Genomic DNA, 10,289 nt, shown 5'->3' on the forward strand with positions numbered 1-10,289 from the left:
GGTTCTGCAATCCCTCTACTTGTGTTATTTTTCAGAAAGTTTTAACTAGTCTGGTCCTTTTGTTTTCTTACATGCATTTTCGCATCTGCTCCAAAAATGTAGATGTATATAGAGAGTGCTGGCATGTAGCTAGGAAGGGCACCCAGGCCTGTCGGTTGTTTTGGGGACATCACCATCTTTACTGTCATGTCTTTCTGCCCGTGAGCGATGTGCGTCTCCCCCTTGGCCAGGCTTCCTTACCCAGGAGGTGACGGTTTTCGGAACACAGTGTTTTACATACGCCGCTGTGCCTGAGTAGCTTCCATGGGGGTTCTTCGGTAAATGATACCTTGCAGCTGGTCACTGCCGGCGGTTCTGGGTGTGCGTCCTGTGTTTTGCGCCTGGCCAAGCTCACTTGTAACTCAGGCGGTGTTTTGTACACTCATTTCCTGGCGATGATGAATTCTTCCAGCGTTGGTGTGTCTGATAGAAATGCATCTTGCTTTTATTTTTGAAATCCGTCTTCACTTGATATAGAAATCGAGGTTGAGACGTCTTTCTTTCGCTGCGTTAAAGACGCTGTCCTACTGACGCTCGCGCGACGGCATCCGAGGATAAATCTGCGGTCCCTTTATTGCCGTTCTTCTGGAGGCGGCTGTGTATATCTGCTTCCAAGCCTTCCTCTCTATCAGTGGTTCGGAGCACTTTTATCAGGGTTCATCTTGTAGTTTTATTCCTGTGTATTTGGGCTTCTGGGATCCGTGAGCTTATAGTTTCCATGAAATCTGCACCCATTGTGCGCCCCATTTCTTCCAGCGTGCCGCCCCACCTCCCTGTCTCTCTGGGGGCCCAGGCACACGGGCATCGGGCGGGCTGCTGAAAGTTCTCCCACAGGCCCGTGATGCTCTGTGAACGTCTCTGTTCTCTCTCTGTCCCTTGTGGCGCGGGATCTGTTGCTTTATTTCCAGGTCCCTTACTATTCTCTTCTACAAGGTGCCATCTGCCGTGGGCCCCAGTTAGTGGGGTTCTCACCTCACATGTTGCAGTGTTCATCTTACACGCTGGGCTTTTCTTACCATCTTCCGTGTCTCTTCGGAACATGCCTGGCCCTCAGCATTCTGAACTGCGATGCGCGCCTGCAGTAACCACCCCCACGTCCTTTTCTCTGATCCCGAGTGTCGGTGATGGGTTGGTTTTAATTGAGTTCCCCCTTTATTTGGGCTTATATCTCCTGCTTCTGTGCATGCTTGGTGGTTTTAGAATAGATGCCAGACATTGTTAATTTTATTGCACTGAGTGTTGCATATTTTTATATTCATAAAACATTCTTTGGCCTTGTTCTGACGTGCCGCGATGATACTTGCACACGGTGCTATCCTTTTAGGAGCGTTTCCACGTTTATGAGGCAAGACCAGAGCAATGTGGAGTTAGGGCTCACTTTCCTGTATTGCTGGGGCATGACTTTTTGCATAATCTGTCCAACGTCCCATAAATCAGGGAGACCTTTGCCGGACAGGTGAGCGTGGGCAATGCTCCCAGCCCCGTGTGCTTGGGGGTATCGTTCCCTCTACTATTTGGGGTCATTCTCTCCTGATCGTCGGTGGAGCGCCCCCGGCAGGCCCGGCAGTGTCTGCCGCCTCCCTGAGCTGCTCCCAAGCGCTCTGTCCTGCTCACTCCAACTGTTCTGCCGGCTTGGATCCCGGCTCTGTCCCCCAACTCCAGCCGCCTGCCGGTCACAGGATCCACGCGTTGGTCCCCGGCTCAGGCTGCTGGTCCCTCCTCACCTGGTCTTTAGTGCCTTAAAACCATCTTTAGTTTTTATTTTTCATATATTTTTTCTCTTTGTGGTTGTTCCACGCAAGAGGCTAAATCCAGCCCCTTTTACTTCAGCTCTGTCAGAAGTGAACATCACTTCTGCCTCTAATGCTGAATTTTTAAAAAGATTTGACAACATGGAAAATAAAGATGCATGAGTCTGTACAGAGATGGATGAAAGGCTGAATAAATAAACCAAAGGGACAGGAGAGCCAGGTCTTCACTGTGGAAGAGTTCCAAACACTATGTCTGCTTTTCCTCCCTCCAGGGGTGAGGATTTGTCCCCAAGGCTGGGCTAGACGCAGGAAATGGATTCCAAAGAATCGGCTTGAAAAGGAAAAACAGCCCCTTTATGGTGGGGAAACCTGGTAAACATTCACCACGTCCAGCAAGCGGTGAAGGTAGGCATCACCAGCTCCAGGGCCAGCCTACCTGACGCACCTGTAAGATGCAGGGACCTGCCCCTCCCTGGTTTTGTTTCCAGACCCGGAACCCTGGTGTCACCTTGAAAGACAGCAGGAAAAGCCAGGGTCAGCGACAGCCTGCACTCTTCTTGACTTTCAAGGTCACGAAACTGGAAAAAGGCTGAGAGCCTGAGGCCGGCCCGAGGAGACGGGAGCCTCGACCACCACCCAGGACGTGGGCTCCTGGACTGGATCCTGGAATGAGGACATCACTGGGAAAACCGCCGGGTAAGCTGGGGTGCCATTTGTAAAAAGTGATTGGAAACGAGGTGACACCACCGGGCAGGGAGGAGAGGGCAAGCTCACCCAGAAGGGGACGGAGCAGTCGGACGTCTGTGGGAAACATGGCCCTGACCCCCACTGTTCCCTTCCCCAGAAATCCGCGCCAGGCGGCCGGCGGGGCTCAGTGTAAGAAGCAGAAGGCTTTGCGCAGAAAGCACAGGGCGCGTCTTTGCGGTCCGAGCGCGGGCAGATTCCTGCCACAAGATCTAAACTGGGGAAGGGGACCAACCGGGCTACGGAAAACTCAGAACCCCTGTTTACGAGGAGACACCATCTGGGGAGGGACAGGTAACTGACAGAGAAGAGACACACATGTCATGTGTGTCCAGCACGGGACTCAGGGTCCAACCGTGTCAAAAACCTTCCCATCAACATGGAAGAAGAGACAGTCCAACAGGATGTGGGGCCAGGTGTCTGCGTGAACACTTCCCGGAACAGGGACTTCTATGCGCAGAGGCCTGGCTGTCCCCAGACGGCGGGTTCCTTATTTGCTCCCAATTTGCTCCAGAGAACGGATGGGGTCAAAATAAGATTTTTAAAAACGTGAAAGACCCCAAACAATAGACACGTGGGTGGAACTCATTTCCTAAGAACTGGAGGAAGGCAGTTCCCAGGCCTAGGGATCCCCCACGTTTTCAAAAGTCAGGAAACACCAGGGAGCCGTGCCCGTCAGGTCGCGGCCGTTCTGCGCTCGCCATGGACGAGCAAGGGGAGACGTCTTCTCTTCCAATGGCTGTGGCCCTGCGGGCAGATGCTCATGAAAGAAAGAAAAAAGGGACATGCTGGTGGCCTGGGAGTGGTCCATGCGCCACGTTGGGGGGCTCTCACCATGGAGCCGCCACCGTGGGGATGCACTGGGGAAGGACCCTGGCCAGGGAGGCTCTGGCGCCCACCTGCCTCGTCATCGCTGCTAGTGGGCATACGCGTGGGGCTCCCTTGGGGACCCCTGGGCAGTGTCTAGCAAAGCGCCCACTCACCCGGCACCATCCGTGACGCAGCTACTGCATTCCTGGTATTGACCCCCTGGCCACAGGGACACGTGTGCACCAAGAGCCACTCCTGGGATAGTCAGAGAGGCGTTCCCAGGAGCTCCCGACAGGGTGGGACGGAAACACCGAGAGTCACAGGGTGGAATCCAGATGGTGGCGACCAGCCCGGGTGTGACGCGGCTCCATGCAGCGACACGGAGAAACGCACACATGTGTCGTTGAGCAGAAGAAGCGGGACACAGAGACACATGTTGGATTCCATTTATGCGGAGTGTAAAATAGGAGGCACGTCTGCGTGGTCACAGGCAGGAGGGCGGCACCCTTCCGGGGAGTGGGGCAGCGACGTGCGGGGGACACCAGGGACTTCGGGGGGACGGTCGTGTCTTCCTTCCCGATTGGAGGCCTGGTTACGGGGCGCGTCCTGTTCTGTCTCCGCTCAGGCAGCACCACCTTGTTAGACGCTCGGCTGAGGCGACGGCAGCGGCTGCTTTATCCTGCTGTGTCCTGTCTCACATTTGAAATAATTGTAATAAAATAAAGCAAATACACGTAGAAGACGGAAAGTGAGAAGGTGACGTCCTTTTGTCTCCCCCGCTTCCTCCCAAACCCTTTACAAGGCAAGAGCTGGCATCAGCCTTGGAGCCAGAATTCCGCCTCTTTATCCGGGAGGTTTTGGTCTTATTAACAGGATTGGGAGCTGAGGGATATTGTAAGGACGGCCTGATAAGAATGACGGTTCGCCTTAGTGGGTTTGAACTGTATTCTAGCGATTCTTTGCTCCCTGTGACTCTGAAACGGTCCCAGACCACAGACAAAGGCGGGAAAGTGAGTGCCCAGCCTTGGCAACAGGAGCGAAGAGGACAAAGTACATGTGACCTTCGTTGCCAAATCTAGGCTCAAAAGGCTTCAGTGAAACACAAGGACAGAGCCAAGCCCAGGGGTGGTGGGCGGGTCCCAGGGGGTCCCCAGGGTCCTGCAGAGCAAGCATCCCCTTCCCAACCACTGTCCTCAGTGTAAGAGCAGGCAGACACCCAGTTTTATTGTCATTCGGCCGCCGGCGGGGCAGACTGGGACGTGAGCTTCGGCAGCCGCAGGAAGGGGTGCCCCAGCCGGGCAGCCGAGCCTTCAGGTCCTGAACTGGGTGCCCGCCCTGCTGAGCCAGCCGTCTTCTCGCTGCTGGTGTGACACAGACATTCCAAGGTGTCAGACCCGTGGCCACCTCAGCGCTGCCTCTGGCACGCGTGACATTAGGAGCATCCCGGGGTGGCTGGTGCACACACCCGTTCCCACGCCACCTCACGGACGCCTAACCCCTGGGGATAGGCCAGTGCCGCCTTCATCCCAGTTACGTGGGGGATCCCCTTCCAGAAGCCCTGGGGCCAGTTCAGAAAGCTGTCCTTAGGGCTGTGTTCCCCAGGGGGGCACAGAGAAATACAGCGAATAGGACGCACGGACAGACACACACACCCCCCAAAGGCTCCGGTGATTGTGGGCGTGACCAGCGGTGATGGTGGGCGTGGCCAGAGGTGGTTGTGGGCGTGACCGGCGGTGGTTGTGGGCGTGACCGGCGGCGATTGTGGGCGTGGCCAGAGGTGGTTGTGGGCGTGACCGGTGGTGATTGTGGGCGTGACCGGCGGTGATTGTGGGCGTGGCCAGCCTGCGCCTGGCGCTGACACTGCATCTGGCCAGATCTCCTCTCCTCCAGGAAACCTCCGTCTCTGCTCCTAAGCCCCTCACTGCGTAGACAAGGCCCACCCGCACGATGGAGGGTCATCTCCCCGACTCAGCGTCGACCACCTAGGTGTCAGCCACGCCGGCAGGATGCCCACGCAGCAGCCCCAGACTCCTGCGTGATCAGCGGCTGGGCGCTGCAGCCAGGCCGAGTGGACACACCGCTGACCAACACAGGGACTGATTCCGCGCATTTCCGGGCGTCCCACGGGTCCTTGGGGCTGTCTGTGAAAATGTCACACTGTTTTGATTGAAGGAGCTATTTATACTTTATTTAAAAAATAGCAGTTATTAGAGTCTATCTGTTCTGTGCAATTTAAGTCACTTTGGCCAGTTCCCCAAAAGACCCCACTAAGCATCCCGTCGGAATGCCGTGGGACGTAGAGCTGACACAGAAACGTACTGACTGGCACGGACAGGACTCACACTCGCTGGCCAGCGATCAGATGGCCTTCCTCGAAAGCCAGAAAGACTGCACAGGAAATAGGATTAAAATTATACACGAATGGGGGAGCGCCGCTGGAGGGGAAGGTGAATAACAAAAGTGTGTTTTTCAGAAATACCTGATTTCAAGTAAAAAGACGGACAATGCCATTCACAGTGGCAGAGTCACTTCATACGATTCCCAAGGATGCATTTCGTCAGCCAGGCACAGCACTGATATGCAGACGTCCCAGCATCTGAGAAGGCCACGGGCGCATGTGCCCTGGGGTGGGGGGCCGGGCGCCCAGGCCGGTGCAGTTCAACCACTCGTGCGGGTGGGGGGTGCCATGGGGGGGGGCCTTGCAGGTGCAACGGGGGCTGCGGCTGGGGTCCCCACGGACCCCCTGCCCAGGTGTTTAACGCAAGTTCTTCCCACTCCACAGACCTCCCTGCTTTTTCCCTGAACAACGGCCTACGTGCCGCCTCCCTCTCTGCCCGTGTGGACTTTCCCAGGGGTGTGGCGGGCGGTCTTTAAAGTCGCGTGATCTGCAGACAGAGCTTGTACGGCAGCCGCATCACGTACGGGGCAGCACTGGACAGAGCACCCATCACTTCCTCTCTCCTGCACGTGTGCATGCATGTGCACGTCCTGTCTCCTGACACACTTCTCAGTGACACAGCCTTCCCTTTCACTGTCCCTGGGGGAACCACTGCTTTGAAGCTACCCCGTGGGGACGTCTGTCTCTGTTTTCCCGCCCGGGCTCCGTGAGAGGTGGCTGACCAGCCTCACACCCCGGGGACCATGGGGGTTGTAGACTCAGAGTTAATTCGTGCCACCGAAGGTCTCAGATTACTCAGGTGACCTTGGGCCAGTCCATTAACCTCCGGGGCCTCCCTGTCTTCCTCTGTCAGTGAGGGGGCCACTGGGGGCGGGCGCAGGAGGCTCGCTGGCGGCCGCCCTGCCTCCCTGCTCTGTCTCTGAGCCTCCCTTCCCCGCGACACCCAGGTTCCTGCTGCCGATGAAGCCAAGGGGCGCTGGACGCAAACCCTCCCCACCGTGAAGTCGTCGTAGGACTAATATGGTCCCGCAGGGAAAGCACCTAAAATTACAGTAAATCCCCCCGATTGCTAAATGCAGAATGTAATCCGCCACAGTTTTCTCTGGCCGAAATGCGGTGGGTTGTTAGGGCTCTGAGCCCAGCGCAGCGCCCTCCCCGCCGTGGGCCATGCGCCGTGGACAGGCCTCCAGCCAGCTCAGCGAACCGAACTGGACGATATTTAATACTGAACTATAATAGGATTCAGTGCTCATTATTCGGGAGCAGGCACAGGGCCTGGCCCGTGGTAATTATTAAAATCATGTTTACACCGATAATGCAATGAACGTCACCTGTGTTTGACCCGACCGCGCGCGGAAGGGGGCGGCGATGTTCTTCAGCTCATCAATTGGCTTGAGGATGTGTCCGCGCTGCGGCGGGAGCATGGGGTCTGTCCGTGCTGATTAGGGACGCGGCTGGCGATGAGTGGCTGTCTGGCTGCCCATCCTCCTCCCATTCGGGGGGCCTGCTCCTCCACCTTCTGCTAGAGAGACTTGGGGACCCAGGGTCATCACGGGGGCTTCTGTGAGCTACAGGGTGAGGTCCTCCCTCTGCCAGGCCCCGTCTTGCTTTGGCCGGCCACACCCAGTGTTGACGGATCACCGGCTTCACATCGCCAAAGGCGCCAGCCCTGGGGCCAAGGGGGGCCGAGGTGGGCTCCTCACAGCTGACAGGATGCCCCTGGGCCCCGGGAGAGGCAAATCGCAGCCCAGCTTCTGTGCACATGTCTTGTGTCCCTCTAGCTGAGGTTCTGGGTTGGCCTCTATGAGGAGGTTCCGGATCGTGCTGCGTGTGTGCACCCAGGACCCCTGCATCGCACACCTTCTCGGGGGGGGGGGGGGGTTCTGGGGTCCATTGTGCACCAGAGGGCCTGCCACCACCTCGCTGCTCAGCTGTCGGCACCCACTCCACACGCAGGGACAGTGCCGGGCCTGCACCTCTGTCTGCTGTCTGCTGGCCACCAGAGCTGCTGACCCTGGAGGTTCAGAGGGGAGCAGAGTCCCTGGGACCTCAGGGGCCCCGAGTCGCAGGCCCCGCACCTCGCAGGTGCAGCCAGAGGGTCTGCTCTTGTCTTCCTTGTGCCGAGTCCCCGGGCAGACGCCACACTTCTGTCACTTGTGAGCCCCGGACCCGTCCTGCTCCATCAGGTCTCAGGGGACTCTGGGCCCCCAGGTGGGCTCCAGCCCTGCTAGTCAGCTTGTCCCCGGGTGGTGACGGCCGCTCCCAGGCAGACTTCCGCGTGCGCAGATGCACCCAGCGGCCACATCTGGGCGGGACCACAGGTCCGGGCTGTGGTCTGGGTGCTGTGTGTGCTCCCGCGGGCAGCGGTGTCTCGGCCACCAGGCCTTGTGGCCGGTCTCAGCCGCTTCCTGACGCTCTCACGGGCCCAGGGCAGCAGAGCGCCCGGTCACATCCCCTCATCGAGGCTGAAGGCTGAGCGGACTGTGACGTCTCCTCTTCCGCCGCTTCCTCCTTCCCCATGGAAACTTTCCCCGGGAGGAAGAGGTGCTAACTATAGACATCAGATGGAAAAGGAAGGAAGAGCCTGGAGCTGCTGCTGATCAGTCAGAAGTTCAAAAATAGACAAATATTATACATTCCTCAGAAATTTAATTACCATTTTCATAGCATTGACGTCGTTAATGAATTTGATTACTATTCTCTGTTAGAGACGGGCACGCTCCCCGTCCCCAGCGTACGAGTGACATTTCTAATTGTCGACCTAAGACTCGGCTTCCCAGAATAGACGGAGAAGACAGAAATGAGCGGTGGGTGGTGGGCGCGCCACGCCGGGGGCAGCGGACGGCTCTGCGGCCCCGCCGGGTGCTGCCCCAAGTGCCTGGCCGCCGGGCGCGGGACCAGGTCCCTCTGGATGTCATGCCCCCACACCTGCGAGTGGACTGTGGTGCCGACCCTCGTCTGCGGCACCGTCGGCGGTTAAACCTGCGAGTTTACCCGTTTCTGTTCGTCTATAGGGTCAGCGAGCCCCTTCTGAGCAGTGGACTTGCTCACTTTCCAGCCAACGCACACAGGTGGGGTCATCGTCGGACGACACGCAGCCAGCCACGGACACGCGTGCAGGGAGGGGGCGTGCCTGACAGGAGGGAGGTGACGGCGGCCTTGGAACACACTGTCTCGTTAAACCCTAGCGGCCACCTGGCGCCATTGCGCTCACGTTTGTTTTCCAGGTGAAGAAACCTGGGTTTCGAGGTGTTCAGCGACTTCTTGGAGCAGGGAGTGGGGGACAGCCCTCTGGCCTCACAGAGCTGGGCACGCTCTGTTCTGGCGTGGAGCTTGGGGGGGCCAGGGGGCCCTGGGCAGAGACCTCTGGCTGTCAGGACCTAGGGGCCCCCACTGCTGTGCGGTCACAGCATGAGGCCGAGATGCAGGCGGCCCCGGGAATTGGTCTTTGGTGCGCAGACATCTCCTTGCTGGACTTTGGGGGCCAGGTGGCCCACTGCTCGGTGACAGGGCTGAGTCTTGGCGTCGGCTCGTCCGTGCCGTGGGCGCCCAGGTCCTGGGCTAACCCTGGTCCGCGTGCGTCCGTGCGCGTGTGTCTGGATGAGATCAGCATTTGAATGGGAGGACTGGGGAGGGCAGGTCCTGGGAGCAGGAACAGAACACGGGGCGGGGGTGCGGGGGACCGTGCTTCCTCTGCCTGGCTGTTGGGCTGGGACACCGTCTGCTGTCCTCCGACTTAGAGCCTCGGTCCTCTGGTTCTCAGACTTCCAGTGGGGCTGGGACCCTGCCCTTGTCGGCCCCGGGTTTCCAATCCAGCTGGCAGACCCCAGGACTCCTCAGCTTCCAGAATCACGGGACCCAGCTCCTTGCCACCAACCTCTTTATGTGTGACGTGTCATTCCGTTTCTCCGCAGACTCCCGGCTCACCCACTCAGTGAACAGGGACCGAACAGCGACCGAGGCCTAGGGTGCCCGGGCCTGACCGCAGGACACGGCCCCTCCATCTGTCTGGCAGGACAAGGGGCCCCAGGGCACATTCGCTCTGTCCTCTGTGGGGATGGGCTCTGCCTAGCGGCCCTCGGGCTGTCCTGGCAGGGACGCCACTCCTGAGACTGAGCAGGGCCGGCGCGTCAGGACACAGCACCGGGGCAGCGTGGGCGGTCGGTGCCTCGGCCTGAGCCACTGCTTCACGAGAAATTGGAACTCCTGCCCCGTCCCTGTGGCGCTGAGCCGCATCCGACGTGGCACTGTCGTGACCACCCATGCATGTGAGTGGTTAGTTAAGAAAAAAACGTCTGCGGTGGAAATTAGTGATTAATTGTGGGAGTTTCAGGGCCCAGCGTTGAGCCCCCGCCCGGGAGGGGCTCGGAGCAGTCAGCACCCCCTCCCCCCACCGCGTGACTCAGCTCGAACCTGACACCTTTGTACCAAGGAGGTCACACTTGGGGGCGTGTCAGGCTGGTCAGGAGGTGCAGCCGGTGCCCACGAAGAGGGGCATCTGCTCCCCCTGAGGACGTGCAGGACCGCGCGCCCCGGGAAGGCAGCTC

The sequence above is a fragment of the Furipterus horrens genome, unplaced genomic scaffold, assembly GCF_987537825.1.
Source record: "Furipterus horrens unplaced genomic scaffold, mFurHor1.1.pri manual_scaffold_4, whole genome shotgun sequence".
In the NCBI taxonomy this organism is placed as follows: domain Eukaryota; kingdom Metazoa; phylum Chordata; class Mammalia; order Chiroptera; family Furipteridae; genus Furipterus; species Furipterus horrens.